Source organism: Gopherus flavomarginatus (assembly GCF_025201925.1).
Source record: "Gopherus flavomarginatus isolate rGopFla2 chromosome 13 unlocalized genomic scaffold, rGopFla2.mat.asm SUPER_13_unloc_2, whole genome shotgun sequence".
NCBI lineage: Eukaryota > Metazoa > Chordata > Testudines > Testudinidae > Gopherus > Gopherus flavomarginatus.
In genome coordinates, this window is record NW_026114610.1 from 3163082 (window position 1) to 3183579 (window position 20498).

Consider the following 20498-nt stretch of genomic DNA (forward strand, 5'->3'; position numbering starts at 1 on the left):
GAACCCCTCCTCTTTTTCTGCACAGCCGCTGACTGTCAGCAGGATTACTCCTCCTCCTCCCTTCTCTGCCTCAGTGTGACTAAATCTCCACACCTAGACAGCCGGTCCATCCGCTGCACCCCAATCCCCCATGCCTGAGCCTCCCTTCCAAAGCCCTGCACCTGGCTCCATATAATTAAGTCTCACGTGTTGCTGGGAACTCGACTTCTTGTGCCCAGAGAGTCTCAGCCCCCATCAGTAGATGACCTGAGAAACACAGTGTCTGCCTTTTCCAAAGAAGTGCTTGGAGGGTCTTTTCTTATGTTACCCTGTGGCCTAACGGATAAGGCGTCTGCGTGTGGATCAGAAGATTGAGGGTTTGAGTCTCTAGGTGGTTGTATTTCTGCAGTTTTACTATTGTGCTGAACGTCCTGCTCCCTTCAGGGCTGGAACCTCTTCTTGGCTGCTCAGGCCAATGCTCTGGCTTCAGCTAGAGCCTGGGAAGGAGTTGGGGGTTGGGTGTCACAAAGGCTGCGGCAGGAGCCCCAGGTGCTTCCAGTCTAGCCTTTTCCTTTCCTGACTTACCAAAGAAAGTGGGCGGCAGCCTGGGCTAGCGTGTGCACCTGTCCCTGTGCTGGAGGGTACTTGCTACATAGCGTCTTGGGAGCCTGGGTGTTTCTCTGCTTCTTGCCAGCTTGGGAAAAGCCTCTTGGGGTAAAATCTCCTGGCCCACAGCAAAAGTGAATACCTTGAGTGGGACCAGTCAGAGGCCCCGCCATGGGGGCTGGCCCTGGGCCCTGCTTTCCTACTATATTCTGATGTTGGCTACAGAGCATCAGCAGCCGCTCTGCATGCTGGTGACCTTCAGTGGGTGTTTGGCATGGCAGGGAGCAGCCTGGCTGGGTGTTTTTGTGCCTGTCTGAAGGCCACACCTAGATATGGTCTTGCCCTCAGTTGCTCTGTGGCTTTTAAGCCTTCCCTTGGAGCTGTCAGCACCAGCTGCCCAGAGGAGGAGGGGTGTGTGGGGTCACTTTTACAGATGCCCCTTCCTTGGTACTGCTCTTGCTCAGCTGCACAGAAGAGTTTTCATCCCCAACCCCTGCTTAGCAGCCCTCTGGCACCATTCCTGAGGCTGCCCTGCCTCACTTTCTTCCCACCAGGTTGGGAAAGACAGCTCTCATCATTAAAGGTCAGATGGGCCAACTAGGGGCAAGTAAGCCCCTTCTGTGTTTTCCTACTGCAGATCCCAAGGTCAGGAACTCACCTTGGGTGGAGGCACTGCTGTGCTCCCAGAGGGCAAGCCATCTCTGCCCAAAGCATAATGACAGGGACTGCCAAAGCCCAGGATTGAACCAGGGACCTTTAGATCTTCAGTCTAATGCTCTCCCAACTGAGCTACTTTGGCAGTTACATGACAGTATTTTGGCCTGTTGCTTCTCTATCTGGGATGTTTTTGTCAGCAGTCGCACACAAAAAGGACAGGAAAAGAATGGCTGCTTCACACCTCCACTGGAGGAACCCGGCGCCCTTAGCTGTGGTGAGTAAGAAGTGTCTGTTAGCTGACAGGGCCTGTCCCCCAGGAGCTGGAACAGTAGCTGCCACCTCACCCTTGGCTCCAGGCTGTGAGAAATGCTCATTGCCTGGCTGCATGGGCGGATGTTGCTCCGTGCTCTGGAGAGCGTCTGTATAGGTCTTTCAACCCCCCGTCTTCAATGAGACAGTCTGGTAAGGTCTCAAGTGTCCCCTCCGGCCTGGCAGCTGAGAGTCTGTGCAGACATCAACCCCCCTGCCAGCCCCAGAGCCAGCAGCAGCGCCAGGCCCCCCCCCAGCACCACAGGGGCACTCAATGCACTTGCTGTGGGGAAATGGCTCCTTAGTGTCCAGCTTCTAGAGTGAGAGTCAGGAGAGAGCAGTGTCTGGCTCACCTTGGGGGAGAGAAGAGACCTGATGAGTGCGGATCTCCCTCAGCCTCCCCTGCAATGCTGGTCAGTTGTATTGTCACTGTGATAGTCAGTGCTTCCCTTCAGGGCCGGCCTTAGAGGGGTCTGGGGCAAATCCCACGGAGTCACTGACTTGGATCCTTTCACACATTAGAGAGAGGAGCAGAACCAGGGTTATGGCTGATCTGTGGGGCACTAGGTGAGTGGCAGAGGAGACAGGCACTGAAAGTTTGCCTGATACCTCAGGGACACAGGGGGTGGTGGTGTCCCAGGCATCTCTATGAAAGGAGCAGAAGAGGATTTACTTGGGGTGGGGAGAGACTTGAGAGTGTCTCAGGGGGTTGTACACAGGGAATTGCTCGGATAAGATACTGGCTAAAACACATGCCTCGCTGTGAGCAGGATTTGAACCTGCGCAGAGGAACCCTATTTGATTTCAACTCCAACACCTTAACCACTCAGGCATCACAGCTGAAATGTAAAGGTGCCCCAATGCCAGAGAAACTGGTAAAGAATCATAATGACCAGGTGTGAAGTCATCTGAACTACAGAATTCCCACCGCAAACCTGGCTCCCAAAGCACAGGAGGGATTTGGGTTTGTTCTCTTTGCTTAGCCATGTGCAGTCGCACAGAGAGCGCGTTTAAAAGTCTCCCCTCCCACAGAGCGGGAATAGGAAATTATTCTCAACTTGAAGCCTGATGCGAATGAGGATGTCCGGACCACAGGGCTAGGGACTGACCTTTGCTATAGAAACCAGTGACACACGGAACCAGGCTAAGGAAAATGTTTCCTGGAGTCAATACTGGATTAGTAGCAGTATTGTGCAGAGAAATGTCTCACAAGAGGAGACAGCACATTGGTGGTTTGGTAGCAGAAGTCACAGCTACAGCAGGGGAGGTCTAGCTTTGGTTTCTGGCCAACAGAGGAAGGAGTTTTATTATCTCCAAATTTCAGTAGAAAAATTCAGACCCAAACTGTGTGTGGTGGGAGTTTCTCTGGTTTCGTTTGTTTTTCTCATTTGAAATGTCCTTGATCATTTTTCTGGGAAAACTATTTGGACAAGGCAAAGGAAGAGTTAGAACAATTACAAATCTCCATGGGAGTAAAGAGGGTCTCTCAGCACCAGGGGAGGGGTGGAGATTTTCATGGAAGGAGTTGAGGAGATAAATGAGAGGCTTTTGCTCCAGCAAAGGGAGCGGCTTGGGAGTTTCATTTTTACCAAGTGAATCCCCCCACCACACACACACACTGCTTCCCTGCTGCTGCTACCCCAGCTCAAATCTCACTGACACCCCCAGCATGTGACCTACAGCTTTCTCCTAACAAAGCCCTTATCTATCAGAGACAAAATCCCCTCATTTGCCCCTTCTCCCAGCTCAGCCCTCTGCCCCCAGAGCCCAGGACAACCCTGACCTAGCCATGCCGGGGGGTTGGGCTTAATCTTCAAGGTCGAGCGCAAAATCTTCAGCCGGGGATGTTTCGCTCCCTTCCCACCTCGGCCCAAGTGGCAAGGGGGAAATGGATGAGACACGCCGGCTGGAAGACACCTCTCTCCCACTTCTCTATAGCCTTCTGTGACGTTATTAATATGAACTGGGACCGTATGGATCATTGTTGCCACCACTGTTATATATGTGCAGCAAATATTGTGCAAAGGTTGTCGTGTGAGGTGTCTATGACAAGGTTATGATTTGCTGGTTATAATTATGCTGGCTGTGCGTTCCATTTTTGTATTTGAAGTTATGAATATGGGCTATGTACTTGTATCTCAAATGTATTTGATTCCAAGTAGCCTCAGTGTCATCAGCCCCCAAGTCCTTCAGGAGTCCATAGCAAAGAGACCCCTCCACCCACAATCCTGGACTCCCTGGGAGGTGCCTCCCACACTCCCCCCCAACCCAATGGCGCATCAAGGATTAAAGTGGCAGCATCTGGTGTCAGTGGGGTTCAGTGGCTCAGGCCAGACACCTGAGCTGGGGACCCACCCCCATAGCACTGCTCGAGAGCCTGGGCCCGGGGTGTTCTCAGCCCCTTCCTTACCCCTCCGAGCCCAGCCTGGCTCCTCACCTGGAATAAAGCAGAAGCGTCCGTCGGCCTCACTGCTGTCCAAGTTCCAGGTGCTGCTGTTGTCCCACAGGAAGCGGGCCGAGCTGCTGGGGCTGGGAGAGGGATCCTCCACCTCCTGCCCTGGGAAGGCTGGAAGGTCCCCACTGACCGGGCAGGGAGATGCCTCCTGCTGGAAATCGAGGCTGGGCTCCTGGGGCTGCTGCTGCCCACACAACAAGCCCCAGAACCACCCTGCCCGGTTCTGCACCAGGGCTGGGTCCTGCTTGCCCAGCTGCATCCTGGCCCAGCTCCATTTTGGCCTTGACGGTGCCTCTCCCACCTCGGCGCCTGCACCGGGAGCAGGTTTCCTCTTCCAGAAGGCTGGGCACTTCCACCTCCTGGCCTGGCCGCGAGCTCCTTCCCCGCCATTGGGGACGGTTGGGCCACTCGGCTCCTGGGGAAGATGGCAGCTGCTTTCCACAGGCTCTGGGGCCTCCTGCAGAGCCTTCTTCCTGAACATCCTCAGGAGCCTGGCCATCCTGGAACCGAGCGGGGAGCAGATGTGAGTCTGGGGTCAAGGCAGCCTCTCACTAACCAACTTGTTTGGTCTCTCCCCATCCCTGCCCCAGCCAGAGCAGCTCCTCCTCCCCCCACGAGGGAGCAGTCTGAGAGTGAGGGGCTTCTGGGGGCTGTTTGCAAAACTAATGTCCTTTGGGAGAGATTCTCTCTCCCTCTTTCTGCCTCTCCCCAGACAGACAGGGGATGCCACCATGGAGCCCTAATGCCACTCACTTGCTCTGGTGATGGAGCGATGGATGGAGGATGTTCAATGTCATCCCTTGCCCTTCTCCTCACTCTCCAAGCCCAAGACAGGCTGGAGAGGAGGGTGGTGGCCTGAGGAGTTACCCTGCCCAGCCAGCAGGCAGGGTGATGACACTGGGCGATCAGCTGGCTGTGAAAACAAGAGTCTGTCTTATTGCCAGGGAAAGGAGAAACTTGGCCAGCAGCAGGGGGTGCCGAACATCACCCTAGTGCAGGGGTGACAGCGCCTCCGGGATCCTGAAATCCCAGCACTTTACACACCTTCCTGGAGCCTCCCAACCCCCCTGGGCTGTCAGAACTGCAACCCCAACCCTACTGATGAGAAACAAACCTGGGGAGGGGAATCTACTGACTCAGGGTCACACCAAGTGTCAGAAGTATAGATGGGACCCAGCAGTCCTTCTTTCCAGGCCCCTTTGCTAACCACTGCTGCACACTCCCTCCCACAGCTGGCAATTACAAGCAGGCCCTCATGGCCGCTCCCCCTGCCTATGAGAGGGAGTGTGCTCCGCTGGAGACACTGGACCAGGGGACTGGGAGTAAGGACTCCTGAGTTCCATTGATGGGATTTTATACTTTCCCGCTATTGAAAAGTGCTGGGAATCTCCCAGACAAAGCTGCTCTTACAGTGCTAATCAGCATCTGACCATTCAAGGACGGAGCGCACTGCCCAGGAGGAGGAGTGTTTGGCTCTGGGGTTTCACTTCATCCCAGTCTAGAGAGAGGGGCCCAGCCATGGAGTTTGGCTCAAGAAGACCAATTCTCCAGTTTGTTAAGGGCATCTTGAATTCCAGTCCTGTGATCCAAAGTGCTTGGTGTCATTTGCAAATTTTAGAAGCATGCTCTCCACTCCATTTTCCAGATCAGTAATGAAAATATTGAATAGTACCAGACCCCGGACTGATCCCTGCCAGACCCAACAGGTACATCCTCTTTGTTGGACAGCCAGATATGGAGAAGGGCTCTTGGAGTCTGGGCTTTCAACCAGCTCTGCACCCACATCACACTGATTGCATCTAGACCACATTTCCCTGGTTTGCTTGTGAGACTGTCCTACGGGACTGTGTCAAAAGCCTTAGTAACACCGAGCTAGATCTCATCTACTGTTTACCCACCTTCACTAGGCCCGGAACCCTGCCGAAGAAGGAATGAGGATTGGTTTGGAATGATTTGTTCTTGACAAATCCATGCTCACTAGTCCTAAGAACCAAACTATCCTGTTGGTGCTACTGACAAACTGATAGTTTAAGAATGTACTCCAGTATCTCTCCAGCTATGGAAGTGAGGCGAGCTAGTAAGTCTCAGGGGTCTCTTTGTTCCCTTTTAAAGATAGGTCCTGTCTTGTTCATGGATGGGAAGATGTTCTTCTTCAGGGATCTCAGACGAGAACTGGAGCACAACACCTGGTTTGTTAAGGCCACAAAAACAGAGGCAGGAACCTCTTCTCTCCTCCTGGCAAAGAACCCCAGTTACCTGAGAGATAGGGACACACATCCATGAATGGGCTTTAAAAAAGGCAGTGGTTAAAAAGTTTTGCCCCAACCATTTCTTGTTTCCACAGACTAGACATTTTAGCAAACTTCATAATTCCTTGGTGCTAAACACCGGGAAACTCCCCTTTCTCCTTCACAGAGGGTTTGAACGCCCCTTATATCACCCAGGCTAAGGACTGCCCAGAGTTCGAGAACTGTCCCTGTTCCCATTGGACAGATGGGGAGGAGCCTGAGGTCCAGAGAAGGGAAGTGACCTACCCAAGGGCCTACACAGCAAGGCGGTGGCAGAGCCAGAAAGAGAAGCCACCGGTCCTGACTCCTGTTCTAACAACCAGGAAACCTCCATTCCCCAGAGGCAGGGATAGAGCTCAGGAATTGAGATGGTGGAGAAATTTAATTGAAACCATTTCTATCAGAAAATTCCATTCAGACTAAACCACTTTCTTTCTCAAAATCAAAATAAATGGGATGAAAGTTCTTTGCAAAAATATTTTGTTGCAAAACAAAAGCATCTCCTGTTTGTCAGAGTGTGTTAAATTGCCTCATTGCACACAAAGAGGAGACACTTAGATTACAAACATGAGATAAGATGCTTCACTCTGAGCTAAGTAGTTGCTGCTCTTAACAATTTCAAAATAAAAAAAATACAAATAAAAGAGACTATTTCAGCTAGTCTATTATGTCATAATTTGCTCTGAGCAAAGGTAATAGGACACCTCATATTGTGCACTACCCCTAGAGACACTCTCCAATGGATCCCCATCCTCCACCCACCGTGAGGTAGGTAGAAGCGGATCGTTATTATCCGTACTTGAAAGAGGGAGGAGCTAAGGCAGAGAAAGGAGAATTGACTTGTCTTAGGTCACACAGCCAGCCAGTGGCAGAGTTGGGAATAGGATCCAAGAGCCCTGATTTTCAAACTAACCATCAGATCTTGAATTTCAAACATTGACTGACTTTAGTAAAGTGTTCTCAAATGAGCTGCAGACCAACACTGCACAGTAATTATTCAGCAAGTATTGTAGGAGAACTGCAATGTTAGAGAGAATCATGAACTATTCAGAGACTATTAATGCACTGAAGCAGCAGAATTCATCAAACATATAACTGGTTCTGACTTATTTCCTTGGTCTTCAAAGAGAGCAACAAGGACCTGAGTCTCCTCCCTGTCAATAACCCCCTGCTCAGCCAATCAGGGTAGAGACTGAGAACAGGAGGCCGAGGGTTTTCACCAGAGAGCCCAAAGGATGGCCCAGGTCACCGGTGGGGATCACTGCCCGAGCACTATTTCAGCTCCACATTTCTGGGTGGACCTCCCATAGTGTGTGCTGCCGAGCATTCCCCCACAACACACACACACACACACACACCGCTCCTGGTGTTGGGAGGGGAACAGGTGAAAGGACAAAAGAAGAAGGAGACAAAGAGAAAGGAGGGAGGGATGGATGGAGGAAAAGGTGAAACACAAAGGACAAACCCTAATGTCCCCATGATTCTAAGGGACAAAATCCCAGGTGCAGAATAAAATTCTGCCTCCTTAAACGTGTATTTTCCATGCCTAGATTTCAACTGTCAACAGAGAGATCAGACTGAACAGGTTTCAAACCTCCAGGAGGCTCTTACCTTCTAAACAGGGACATCTGTTTTCTAGTAAAATCACAAAAAGGGAAGGAGAAAACTCAAAAGAGGTTCCTCCTGGCGCTCACGTCCATGAACCTGAATACTCTCTCAGTCCTCAAAGAGAGACCTGGAGAAGGAGACTTGCTGAAGCAAAGCCACAGAGGTCTCTGAGGTTTCCCTGGCCCTTCGCCCCTGTCCTACCTGGCTGATGTTAGCATCTCTCTGTGAGGTCACCACCTCCCCAACACCTTTGACCAATAGTGTGATGTCCTGTAAAAGGCCTTTGTGATGTCACTGCCACACCCCTCCTTTGCTGTGATAATGTCCTGCCCCTGGCCAGGCACTTTGGAGGTTTGAGCTACTCCCTGTGGATCACCCCACTCAAGGAGCATTCGTTCTAGGAAGCAAGCCGGCTAGACAGTAATACATCAGACGCTTCTCCCAGCACTACACTCAGTTTTTCAGAAATTAGTCAACTTTATGGCCAGAAGAGACCATTAGAGCATCTAATCTGACCCCCTGCATAGCGCAGGCCTCCTGTATGACACAATAGCTACTTTTGGGGCAAACACATTCCACAAAGGCATCTAGTTTTCATTAAATGACATCAGAAGATGGCAAATCCACCACTTTCCTTGGTAGCTTGTTCCTGTGGTGAATCATCCTCGCTGGTGCATATTTGTGTCTTATTTGTAATATGAATTTGTCTCTTTTCACCTTCCAGCCATTGGGTCTTGTTATGACTTTCTCTGCTAGACTAAAGAGCCCTTTCATACCCAATCTTTTCTCTCCATTAAGGCCCTTCAATACTTCAATGAAGTCACCTTTCAATCTTCTTTTGATAAGCTAAACAGGTTGAGCTCGTTCAATAGCTCACTAGAAGGCATTTTTCTCCAGCCCTCAGAACATTTGTTGGCTCTTTGCTCATCAGAATCCTGAACCCCAACTGGATGTGGTTCTTGTTCTTCTGCACAACATAGCTCCTGGAGAAGAGGGATCTGCAAATGCACATTCATATGATACCTTTATTTAATTGATGAAAACATAAACTAGACACTAAGAGGATTGGAACTGATTTCAGCTGATGGACAGCTTCGCTAGGTTTTTATGCATTTGGACAGTGAAATGTTGAATGTTTACATTCATATCAAGCCCCCCATATAGTGGAGCTCCTGAACATAATGGAGAATGGAAATGAAAATGTTTTCCTTTTTTTTAAAAAAAAGAAAGAAAGTTATAGAAGAACACTGGGGTTTGAAGTGAGGACCACATGAGCTGCAAACAAACACTCTACCACTGAGCTATATCCCCATGACAACAGGTGCATGGAATCGTGATCTCCAGGACTTTGAAGGACAAACCCTCCTTCACCATTCCCAGACCACAGATGGTTTTAAAAATGGGGTTTTATTAAACTTCTTAAATGTGGTAAACACCACAACTTGCACACCCACCGATATAGCTTCTCCCACTGACATATCTGCCACCTCTTGGGGAAGTGAATCAACTACACCCACAGGAAAACTCCCTCCCCTCAGCATAGAGCAGTGATTCTCAAACTATGTCAGGACCCCAATGTGAGATGTGACCCTGTTTAATGGGGTTGCCAGGGCTGGCATTAGACTTGTTGGCGCCTGGGGCTGAAGCCAAAAGTCTGAGTCCCACCACCCAGGTCTGAATCCCTCAAGCTCTGCTTTTCGCCCTCCCCCAACTGGGGCAGGGCTCAGGCTTTGTCTCCTCTGCCTCTGCTCAGTGTGGAGGGGCTTGGTCCCTCTTTCCAGGGCCATGCAGTAAGGTGTTTTTCAGCAGAAGGGGGTTGTAGTGAAAGGAAGTTTGAGAAACCCTGGCAAAGAGCCTCTGAATATGTCTAGACTTGGCTCCCTGTGGCACCATGGGTTATCAGACACTGAAAATACAGCCATGCAGACACCACACACCAACCTTGCCTAGCAGGCAAGAATCAAACCTCCACAGAGAGATGCCTGTTGCTTTTTAACCCAGCTCCCTAAGCACTCAGCCACAACCACTTAACAAAGGGGCTTTTCTACACTATGGTTCTGGTCTCATTGAAGGGTTATTTCCAATTGTTTGCTCAGATCAGCATTAGGGAAAATGGTGCCCTGGGCAAAACTTGTACTTTGGCACTTCCCCATTGCCCCTGAATGATCCTCACTCCCCCTTTACTGCTAGCTCCTGCAAGCCCAACCCTTGCACCTCCTTCACCCCTAATCTTGCCCCCTCCTGTGCCCCCTTTGTCCTTAATTCCCTGTGCCACCAGCCACTGCCCCTCTTCTGCAGCCCCTTCACATGGTTCCAGTGCTGGGTAGGCCCTGCACTTGTTCTCCCTTTCCCTGGGCTTTGGCATCACTAGCCCTGCTTAGCAAGTAGGGTTCAGTGGTTCCCAAAATGTGGGGCATGACTCCTAGTGGGACACAGAGGAACATTCTTGGGGGCACCTCATGGCCAGCCCCCATGGAGGAAGCACCATTCAGCCTCACTCTGTCCCAGCTCTTCCCCAAACCCACCCTTATCCTGGGGCTTTGGCTTCCAGCTTGTCCTCGACCCCTTTACCCGTCTGCACCAATCTCAGCAGCAAGCAGAAGAGGTATCTGAGCCTCTAGCTATTATCTTTGGGAAATCATGGGAGACGGGGGAGATTCCAGAAGACTGGAAGGGGGCAAATATAGTGCCCATCTATAAAAAGGGAAATAAAAACAACCCAGGAAACTACAGACCAGTTAGTTTAACTTCTGTGCCAGGGAAGATAATGGAGCAGGTAATCAAAGAAATCATCTGCAAACACTTGGAAGGTGGTAAGGTGATAGGGAATAGCCAGCATGGATTTGTAAAGAACAAATCGTGTCAAACTAATCTGATAGCATTCTTTGATAGGATAACGAGCCTTGTGGATAAGGGAGAAGCGGTGGATGTGATATACCTAGACTTTAGTAAGGCATTTGATACGGTCTCGCATGATATTCTTATAGATAAACTAGGAAAGTACAATTTAGATGGGGCTACTATAAGGTGGGTGCATAACTGGCTGGATAACCGTACTCAGAGAGTAGTTGTTAATAGCTCCCAATCCTGCTGGAAAGGTATAACAAGTGGGGTTCCGCAGGGGTCTGTTTTGGGACCGGTTCTGTTCAATATCTTCATCAACGATTTAGATGTTGGCATAGAAAGTACGCTTATTAAGTTTGCGGATGATACCAAACTGGGAGGGATTGCAACTGCTTTGGAGGACAGGGTCAAAATTCAAAATGATCTGGACAAATTGGAGAAATGGTCTGAGGTAAACAGGATGAAGTTCAATAAAGATAAATGCAAAGTGCTCCACTTAGGAAGGAACAATCTGTCCCACACATACAGAATGGGAAGAGACTGTCTAGGAAGGAGTATGGCAGAAAGAGATCTAGGGTCGTAGTGGACCACAAGCTTAATATGAGTCAACAGTGTGATACTGTTGCAAAAAAAGCAAACGTGATTCTGGGATGCATCAACAGGTGTGTTGTAAACAAGACACGAGAAGTCATTCTTCTGCTTTACTCTGCGCTGGTTAGGCCTCAACTGGAGTATTGTGTCCAGTTCTGGGCACCACATTTCAAGAAAGATGTGGAGAAATTGGAGAGGGTCCAGAGAAGAGCAACAAGAATGATTAAAGGTCTTGAGAACATGACCTATGAAGGAAGGCTGAAGGAATTGGGTTTGTTTAGTTTGGAAAAGAGAAGACTGAGAGGGGACATGATAGCAGTTTTCAGGTATCTAAAAAGGTGTCATCAGGAGGAGGGAGAAAACTTGTTCACCTTAGCCTCCAATGATAGAACAAGAAGCAATGGGCTTAAACTGCAGAAAGGGAGATTTAGGTTGGACATTAGGAAAAAGTTCCTAACTGTCAGGGTAGTTAAACACTGGAATAGATTGCCTAGGGAAGTTGTGGAATCTCCATCTCTGGAGATATTTAAGAGTAGGTTAGATAAATGTCTATTAGGGATGGTCTAGACAGTATTTGGTCCTGCCATGAGGGCAGGGGACTGGACTCGATGACCTCTCGAGGTCCCTTCCAGTCCTAGAGTCTATGAGTCTATGAGTAATCTGTGCCCCCCATAAACTACCTAATCCCCACGGGAACCCCTACAGCCAGGATGTTGGTATCTGTCCCCCTATAAATCTCCTAAGCCCTCTGGAACCCTTCCAGTCTGAACGTAGGTATCTGTGACCCCCAGAAATCCCCGAATGCCCCAGGAACCCCTACAGCCTGGACTTAGGTATCTGTGACTCCAACGAACCTCCTAAACCACCCAGGACCCCTTCAGCTAGGACGTACGCATCTGTTCCCCCCTCAACCCCCAATCCCCTCGGGACCCCTAGACCCTGGACCTAGGTATCTGTGTCCACCCCGATTCCCTAAGCACCCCCATTACCCCTTTAGCCTGGACGTAGGTATCTGTACTCCCACAAACCCCCTAAACGTCCCAGCGACCCCTTCAGCCTGGAAGTCCCTACCTGTGACACCCACGGACCTCTAACCTCCCAGGGATCCCTACAGCCTGGACACAGGTGTCCGAGCACCCCACAAACCCTCTAAGCTCCTCGGGACACATCCAGCCTGGATGTATCTGAGCCCCCAGTGAACCGCCTAATCTCCTCGGGACACCGACAGCCTGTACCTAGGTATCTGTGACCCCCACAAACCCCCTATAACCCCCAGGACCCATCCAGACTAGATGTAGGTATCTGTATCCCCACAGCCTCCCTGGGACTCCTACAGCCTGGAGGTTTGTATCTGTGCCCCTCATGAAACCCCAACCCCCTCTGTCCCCTCCAGACTGGACATAAGTATCTGTGCACCCCACGAACCCATAAGCACCTGTAGGGACGCCTACAGCATGGACTTAGGTATCTGGGGCCCCCCAAAACCCCCTAAGCCCACCAGGGACCCCTATAGCCTAGAGATAAGCATCTGTGCTCCCTGAACCCCATAAGCCCCCCCTGGACCCATCCAGCCTGGACTTAGGTATCTGTGCCCCACATTAACCCGCTAAGCCCCCCAGGGACCCTCCAGCCTGGATGGAAGTATCTGTGCCCCCCACAACCCCTAAGTGCCGAGAAACCCCTCCAGCCTGGAGGTAGTTATCTGTGCCCATCAGAAACCGCTTTAGCCCCCCCAGGGACCACTCCAGCCTGGATGCAGATATCTGTGCCCAAGACAAACGGCGTAAGCCCCCCCCCGGGAACCCTCCAGCCTGAACCTAGGTATCTGTGCCCCCCCAACACACTAATTCCCCCTGGAAGACCTATTGCCTGGAAGTAGGTATCTCTGCCCCCACAAACCCCCTAAGCCTCCCAGGGACCCCTACAGCCTAGACGTAGGTATCTCTGCCACCCAGAAAACCCCTAAACCACCCAGGGAACCCTACAGCATGGACCTAGGTATCTGTGCCCCCCAGGAACTCCCTAAATCCCCCAGGAACCACTCCAACCTGGACATAGATATCTGTGCCTCCCAAAAAACCCTAAGCCCCTGGGGACCCCTAGAGTATGGAGATAGGTATCTCTGCCATCCGCAAAACCCCTAATCCTCTCCGGAACCTCTCCAGCCTGGATGTACATATCTGTGCCCCTCCCCACAAACCACCTAAGCCCCCCGGGACCCCTCCAGCCTGGATGTAGGTATCTGTGCCCCCCCAAAGCCCTAAGCCCCCCCAGAATGCCTATAGCCTGGACGTAGGTATCTGTGTCTCCTACAGTACCACTAAGCCCCCTCCAGGACATACATAGGTATCTGTGCCCCTCACCAAGTCCCTATACCCCCAGGGATCACTGTACTCACCACAACCCCCTAAGCGTCCAGGGACCCCTTCAGCCTGGACGTAGATATTGCTGTCCTCCAGGAAGCCTTTAATCCCCACCAGGACCTCTACAGCCTGGACGCAAATACCTATGCCCCTCACAACCCCCCTAACTCTCCCAGGGTCCCGCCCATACTGGATGTAGGTAACTGTGACCCTACGAACCCCCATAAGCCCTCGAGGGATCTCTACAGCCTCCACGTAGGTGCGATGCTCTGTGCATTACCCTGTGTGGCCACATGGTGTCACTGTTGCTCCATGCAGGAAATGCTCTGGGCATTACTGTGATGGAGTAGGGACTGTCTGTGTGGGGGATGGGAGAGCAGCGGGTGACTTTAGGTGAGGGACAGGACCTAAGCCTGTAACTTAAGCTAGGCAGCGGGGAGGGGGTCAGCACCTTTGCCCAGGAAGCTGAATAAAGGAAGGGGCTGGCTGGAGGGAGTTAGTTCAGTTTTGGTTTGGAGCTGGGTTGTTGGAATTCAGGGAATCCCAAACTGGGAACTAAGCTTCCTGAACCCTCAGAAGGACTCGATTGAGGGGTCCTGGTTGTGCACAAAAGCCCTGCTGTATCCTTCATTCCTGTTGGCCAAAAAAACCTTCTGTTTTACTGGCTGGCTGAGTCACTGTGTGTCCCAGGAAGAGGGGTGCAGGGCCAGATTCCACCACACTACGTGACACCCCCTAAGTCCCTCTGGGACCCCTGCAGCCTGGACGTAGGTATCTGTGCCCCCCACCAAACTCCTGAGCCCCCCCGACCCCCTAGAGCCTGCACCTAGATATCTGTGCCAACCACGAACTCCCTAAGCCCCCCAGGAACCCCTTGAGCCTGGACGTAGGTGGAACCCTTCTGCCAGGCTGAACAGATAGCAGCAAGGACTGGGTTCAATACACAGGGGTCCCTTGCCTACAATGTAATGCAAACCAGCTCGAGCCCCCAACCAGTGACATGGGAAAATTTTACATACGCACCCCTAGGTGCCTCAAAGAGGCAATACTTCCCCTCTCGCAAGCATAGAGTCTGGATGTAGCAGAAAATGTTTAATAACGTGAGATAAACAACATAGCATTAAATTGGGAAAACACCTCAACTAGGCCGTGTCCTTTTCCTTGGGCTCATGAGTCCAGCAATCCCCAAATCACCCCAAGGCTCCGAAGTCCAATATCTCCAATGTTTCAAGAATCCAGCAACCCCAAAATCACCCACAGTTGCGCAACCCCAGAGTTCGAGAGTCTATCTGCAGGGTTTTTCCCCCTGCCAGCCTGAGTAGAAAGGGGCACCTTATGTGGTCCACTGCTGACTGCTCTTCCTCTCCATGGGATTCTGCTTTTGCCTTCCCCACAAACTGCTCAGCTCCGTCCACCAGCTGCTCTGCCAGCCGACCTGTGTTCTGCTCCAGCTGTCCCCCAAAACTGCTAGACTCACCTCACTCCGTGGGCCACTCCCACAAACTGCTCCTGTCTGCCAACTACTGTGTTCTGCAATACAGTTTCAGAGTCCCCCACAAGCTAACACATCTTTTCAGTGATTTCAGCTCAAGAACCTAGAAATTCAACTTTTAAGAGAATAAAAAATCACCACTGCTATTCAACTGTTAAAAGAAAAAAAGTGCAATTGGTGACTCTAGCTCACCCAAGGAGCCCACTCCCTTGTCTAGTGAGTGCCACTCAACTGATGGTGAGAATCCCTGTCTCAAAGCTGTTTCACAGTTCCTCATACACACAATCAGGGTGACAACACTCCACATCTCACACCCCAACAACAAATAAACTGGGGATACCATAGCTGCCAAAGTAACCATCCCAGGCTGCCGTGGCCGTGTCACGCACGGTGGGCGTGTCTATGCAAACATGATCAGACCCTGAAATCCTTTTCTACACTTGCCATAATTCACCACCAGATGTGAGGGTAGAGTTCATCCTGCTTCTGCTTACATAGGTATCTGTGCCCCCCACAACCCCCTAATCCCACCAGAACCCATCTAGCCTGGATAATGGTATCTGTGCTCTCCACAAACCTCTAAGCCCCCCAGGGAACCAACAAGCCCAGATGTAGGCATCTGTATGCCCCACACACCCCTTAATACCCACAGGAACCTTCCAGACTGTAGGTAGGTATCTGTGACCCCTAGAGCCCCACAAAGTCCCTCGGGACCCCTACAGCATGGATGTTTGTATCTGTGACCGACAAAAACCGCCTAAGCTACCCAGGGCCACCTACCATCAGGATGTAGGTATCTGTTCCCCCCCCCAAACACACCTAATCCCCCCGGAACCCCTCCAGCCTAGATGTAGGTATCTCTGACCCCACGAATCCGCTAAGACATGACAGGACCCCTCCAGCATCGACATAGGTATCTGTGCCCACACAACCCTCCTAAGACCCCCAAAACCCCTCCAGCCTAGACGCAGGTATCTGTGCCCAGCATGAACCCCCTAAGGTCCCTAGGACCCCTCTTGCCTGGATGAATGTATCTGTGCCCCTTACAAACCCCTAAGCCCCCCCACAGGATCCCTATAGACCGGACGTAGATATCTCTGCACCCTCACGAACCCACTGATCCTCCCAGCGACCCCTACAGCATGGAAGTAGGTATCTGTACCCCAAAATTCCCCAAAGCAACCCCAGGACCCCTACAGCCTCGATATAGGTATCTGTGCCCCCGCACAACTCCCTAATACCCCAGAACTCCTCCAGCCTGGACGTAGATATTTGTGACTTCCAGGAACCCCCAAAGCCCTCCCCAGGACTTCTCCAGTCCCTACATAGGTATCTCTGCCCCCCACCAGCCTTCTAAGACCCATAGGGCCCCCACCAGCCTGGTTATAGCTATGTGTACGCCACACAAACCCCCTAAGCTCCCCAGGGCCCCCTCCAACCGGTACGTAGGTATCTGCGCAACCACAAACCCTTAAGTCCCCCAGGGACCCCTCCAGACCATACGTAGGTTTCTGTGACCCTTACCAACTCCTTCAACCCCCAGGGACCACTACAGCCTGGACGTATGTATCTATGCTCACCACAGCCCCCTAAGCCATCCAGGGACCTCTCCAGCCCTGACGTAGATATTTGTGCCCCTCATGAAGCCCCTAATGCCCATCAGAATGTCTCCAGCCTGGACGTAGCTACCTGTGCCCCCCACGACCCCTAAGCCCCCCAGGGTTCTCTACAGCCTCTACATAGGCGTGATGCTCTGTGCATTACCCTGCATGGACACATGTTGTCACTGTTCCTCTATGAGAGAAATGCTCTGTGCATTACCCTGCGTGGCCACATGGAATCACTGTTGCTCCATCCAGGAAATGCTCTGTGCATTTCCCTGCATGGCCACATGCTGTCACTGTTGCTCCATGGAGGAAATGCTCTGTCCATTACCTGGTGTGGTCACAAGGCGTCAATGTTGCTCCATGCGGGAAATGCTCTGTGCAATACCCTGCCTGGCCACACGGTGTCACAGTTGCTCCATATGGGAAATGTTCTGTGCGTTACCCTGCGTGGCCACATGGTGTCACTGTTGCTACATGCGGGAAATGCTCTGTGCATTACCCAGTGTGGCCACACGGTGTCACTGTTGCTCCATGCGGGAAATGCTCTGGGCATTACTGTGATGGAGTAGGGACTGTCTGTGTGGGTGATGGGAGAGCAGGGGGTGACTTTAGGACCGGACACGTGCTCAGCCTGTAACCTGAGCTAGGCGAGGGGAGGGGTCAGCACCTTTGTCCGGGAAGCTGGACACAGGAAGGGGCCGGCTGGAGGGAGTTGGGTTAGTTCAGTTTCGGTTTTGGTCTGGGTGGTTGGAATTCAGGGATTCCCAAACTGGGAACTAAGTTTCCTGAACCCCTAGAAGGACTTGATTGTGGGGTCCTGCTTGTGCCTCCAAGCTCTGTTGTATCCTTCGCTCCTGTTGTCCAATAAACCTTCTGTTTTACTGGCTGGCTGAGAGTCACTGTGAGTCCCAGGAAGACGGGTGCAGGACCGGACGCCCCCACACTCCGTGACAGACCCTAAGCCCCTCCAAGACCCCTGCAGCCTGGACGTAGGTATCTGTGCCTCCCACCAAACACCTAAGACACTCAGAGATCCCTCCAGCCTGAACTTAGGTATCTGTGCCCCCCACAGACCCCATAAGCCCCCGAGGGACCTATACAGCCAGAACATTGGTATCTGTACCCCATATAGACTCCATAATCCCCTTGCGACACTCCAGTGTGCATGTAGGTATATGTGCCCCTCAGAAACCCTCTAAGCCCCCAGGAACCCCTACAGCCTGGACATAGGTATTTGCACTCCCACAACCCCCCTAACCCCCCCCTCCCGGGACATCTACAATCTGGACGTAGATATCTGTGCCCCTCACGAAACCTCTAACCCCCCCTGGGAACGATACAGCCTGGACATACGTATCTGTGCCCACTCGAACCCCTAAAACCCACTGGTACCCCTACAGCCTGGACATCATAGGTGTCTTTGGCCCCCACAAATCCCCTAAGACTCCCAGGATGTCTCCAGCCTGGACGTAGGTATCTTTGCCCCCCACTAACCCCCTAAGCCCCCCTGGTAACCCTACAGCCTGGATGTAGGAATATGTGTCCCCCACGAACCCTCTAAGCCCCCATGGGACCCCTAGAGCATGGAGATTGGTATCTGTGTCCCCCCAAACTCTCTAAGCCCCCCAGGGACCGCTATGGCCTGGACATAGGTATCTGTGCACCCCAAGGCCCCTAAGATCCCCCGGACCTCTGCAGCCTGGCTGTAGGTGTGACGGTGCTGCCCGTGGGAGCCAGCTCAGCTCACTCAATCAGAGTGAATTGCAAACAAAACAGGGCAGACAAATCCCAAACGCTGCTGGTTATTTCAATACTTAGATTTACCAAGCCAGCACAAAACAGCTTCTGTAGTACCTCACTGGTTACTCAGAAGTTTAAACCACGCAGTTCCCTTAAAGTACCCAGCCTCAGGCCTCCGTCCAGACACACCTGTTAGATATGATGATGATTCCTGAAAATCTTACTTCATTATATAAAAGAAAAGATTCTTCCGATCCCAAAGGATCAGCCACATAACCAGGTTCAATTATAACTTAGATGTTACCTAAAATACATGCTATAGCCAATTCTTATTAACTAAGCTAAAATTTATTAGAAAAGAAAAGAGAGAGAGTGAGTGTTGGTTAAAAGATTAATAGACATATAGACTTCAATTCAATTTTTGAGGTTCAGATACAAAGTAGAGATGAGCTTGTAGTTGCCAAAAGTCCTTTTAGAAATAGTCCATAGGTTATAATCCAATGTCCATATTCAGGGTGGCTCCAGTCAATGACTGGGGATCTCAATCCTTGTGGCTTAAGGTTTCCCCCTCTTGAAACCCAAAGCAGATCTGAGATGAAGAAGGATCGTGTCCCAGGTTCTTAAACATTTCCAGCAGCCTTTCAGCCTGAGAAAATAATAGGCTTAACTCTTCTTCCAAACATCCTGGCAATTAGTACATCCATCAAACAGTTCAGATACAGATTACCACAACCTTCAAAGAGACACAGACAATAATACTATTTCACTCAAGTATCATCATAAATGTTAATATTCTTTTTTTGCTCTTTGAATTAAAACTATAGCAATAGACAAGACTTGTTTGCCTACATCACAAGACCTGAGCAAACACCTCCCCTTCTACCTCTAACACTGCAGACTTGCATTTCAAAGCTTCTGTTCATTTACATATCTTGTTAACCAGTTTTTAAGGTTCACCCACGGTCAGGTCAGTCGGTGAGGTGAGTTAATTAACTCTTTCTGGCCCTGTCACCTTTCAAGTGAGTTATTAGATTATACTTATAATGTCACAGTCGCGGTGAGTTGACTGCTGCAGCTCCCCGTAGACTCTGCCTGCGCATCTCACCGAGCTGGAGTACAGCAGGCGAGGGGAGAGCACTCAGTGTATTGCATCTACACTAGACGCAATATATCGACCCCCGCTGGATCGATCGCTGCCCACCGATTCGTCAGGTGGTATAGACATACCCCGAGTATCTGGTGATCGGAGCTGGACCCCCGAGGGGGACACATTGAAGGAACTCAGGGGTTAAGGTGCCTCTATTGTCAACTGTCAGGGCTGCCTGTGACTCAGAGGAGGGTGCTTGACTGCCTGGCAGGCCTTAGGCGCCGCAAGCCTTGGAAGGTGGGAGAAGTGAAGCAGGCCACGGTGTGCTCGGGGCTGCTCGTGCTCGGAGCAGGGGTGAGCTCGGGCGAGGGGGGTGCCGCAGTCCAGAGCAGGAGAGTTGCCACAAGAGGGGAGCCTCAAGGTGGAGGGGGGAGCTGCCACGGGTGGGGCGCCTCAGGGCAGGGGTGCGGGGGGAGGAGGGTGCAAGGAGGAAGTTTCGCCTAGGGCATGAAACTTCCTTGCACCGGCCCTGCCCTACGCCCTGCCTGCAGCCAGCCCTGCACCCCCTGCCCTAACCTGCCGGCAGTCAGCCTCTGTCTCCAGCCAGCCCTGCACCTTCTGCTTTGCCTGCACCAGCCGCATCCTCCCTGCCCTGTCTCCAGCCAACCCCTGATGCACCCCCCTGCCTCAAGCCAGCCAGCCACGCAGCCCTTGCCTTGCCTGAAGCCATACCCTACCTTCAGCCAACCCCACATCCACTGGTGCCCTGCACTTCCCAGGGCAGTAACCCTGCACATCTGCTTCAATGAGGGGGGCAGTGAGCAGCTGGGACCCACACATGTGCACACCCTAGGGTGACCAGACAGCAAGTG

At 51.6% G+C, this 20498-nt stretch overlaps 1 protein-coding gene and 2 non-coding genes across 5 annotated transcripts in view; 1 reads left to right on the plus strand and 2 right to left on the minus strand.

The window, feature by feature from the left end:
• LOC127041341 (uncharacterized) overlaps nt 1-20498 on the plus strand; it is a 227248-nt gene that overhangs the window by 24686 nt on the left and 182064 nt on the right. The window lies entirely within an intron of this gene.
• TRNAF-GAA (transfer RNA phenylalanine (anticodon GAA)) lies at nt 1312-1384 on the minus strand. Its single transcript has one exon. It is a non-coding gene; the product is annotated as a tRNA-Phe (tRNA).
• Nucleotides 2310-2391, minus strand: TRNAS-UGA (transfer RNA serine (anticodon UGA)). Its single transcript has one exon. It is a non-coding gene; the product is annotated as a tRNA-Ser (tRNA).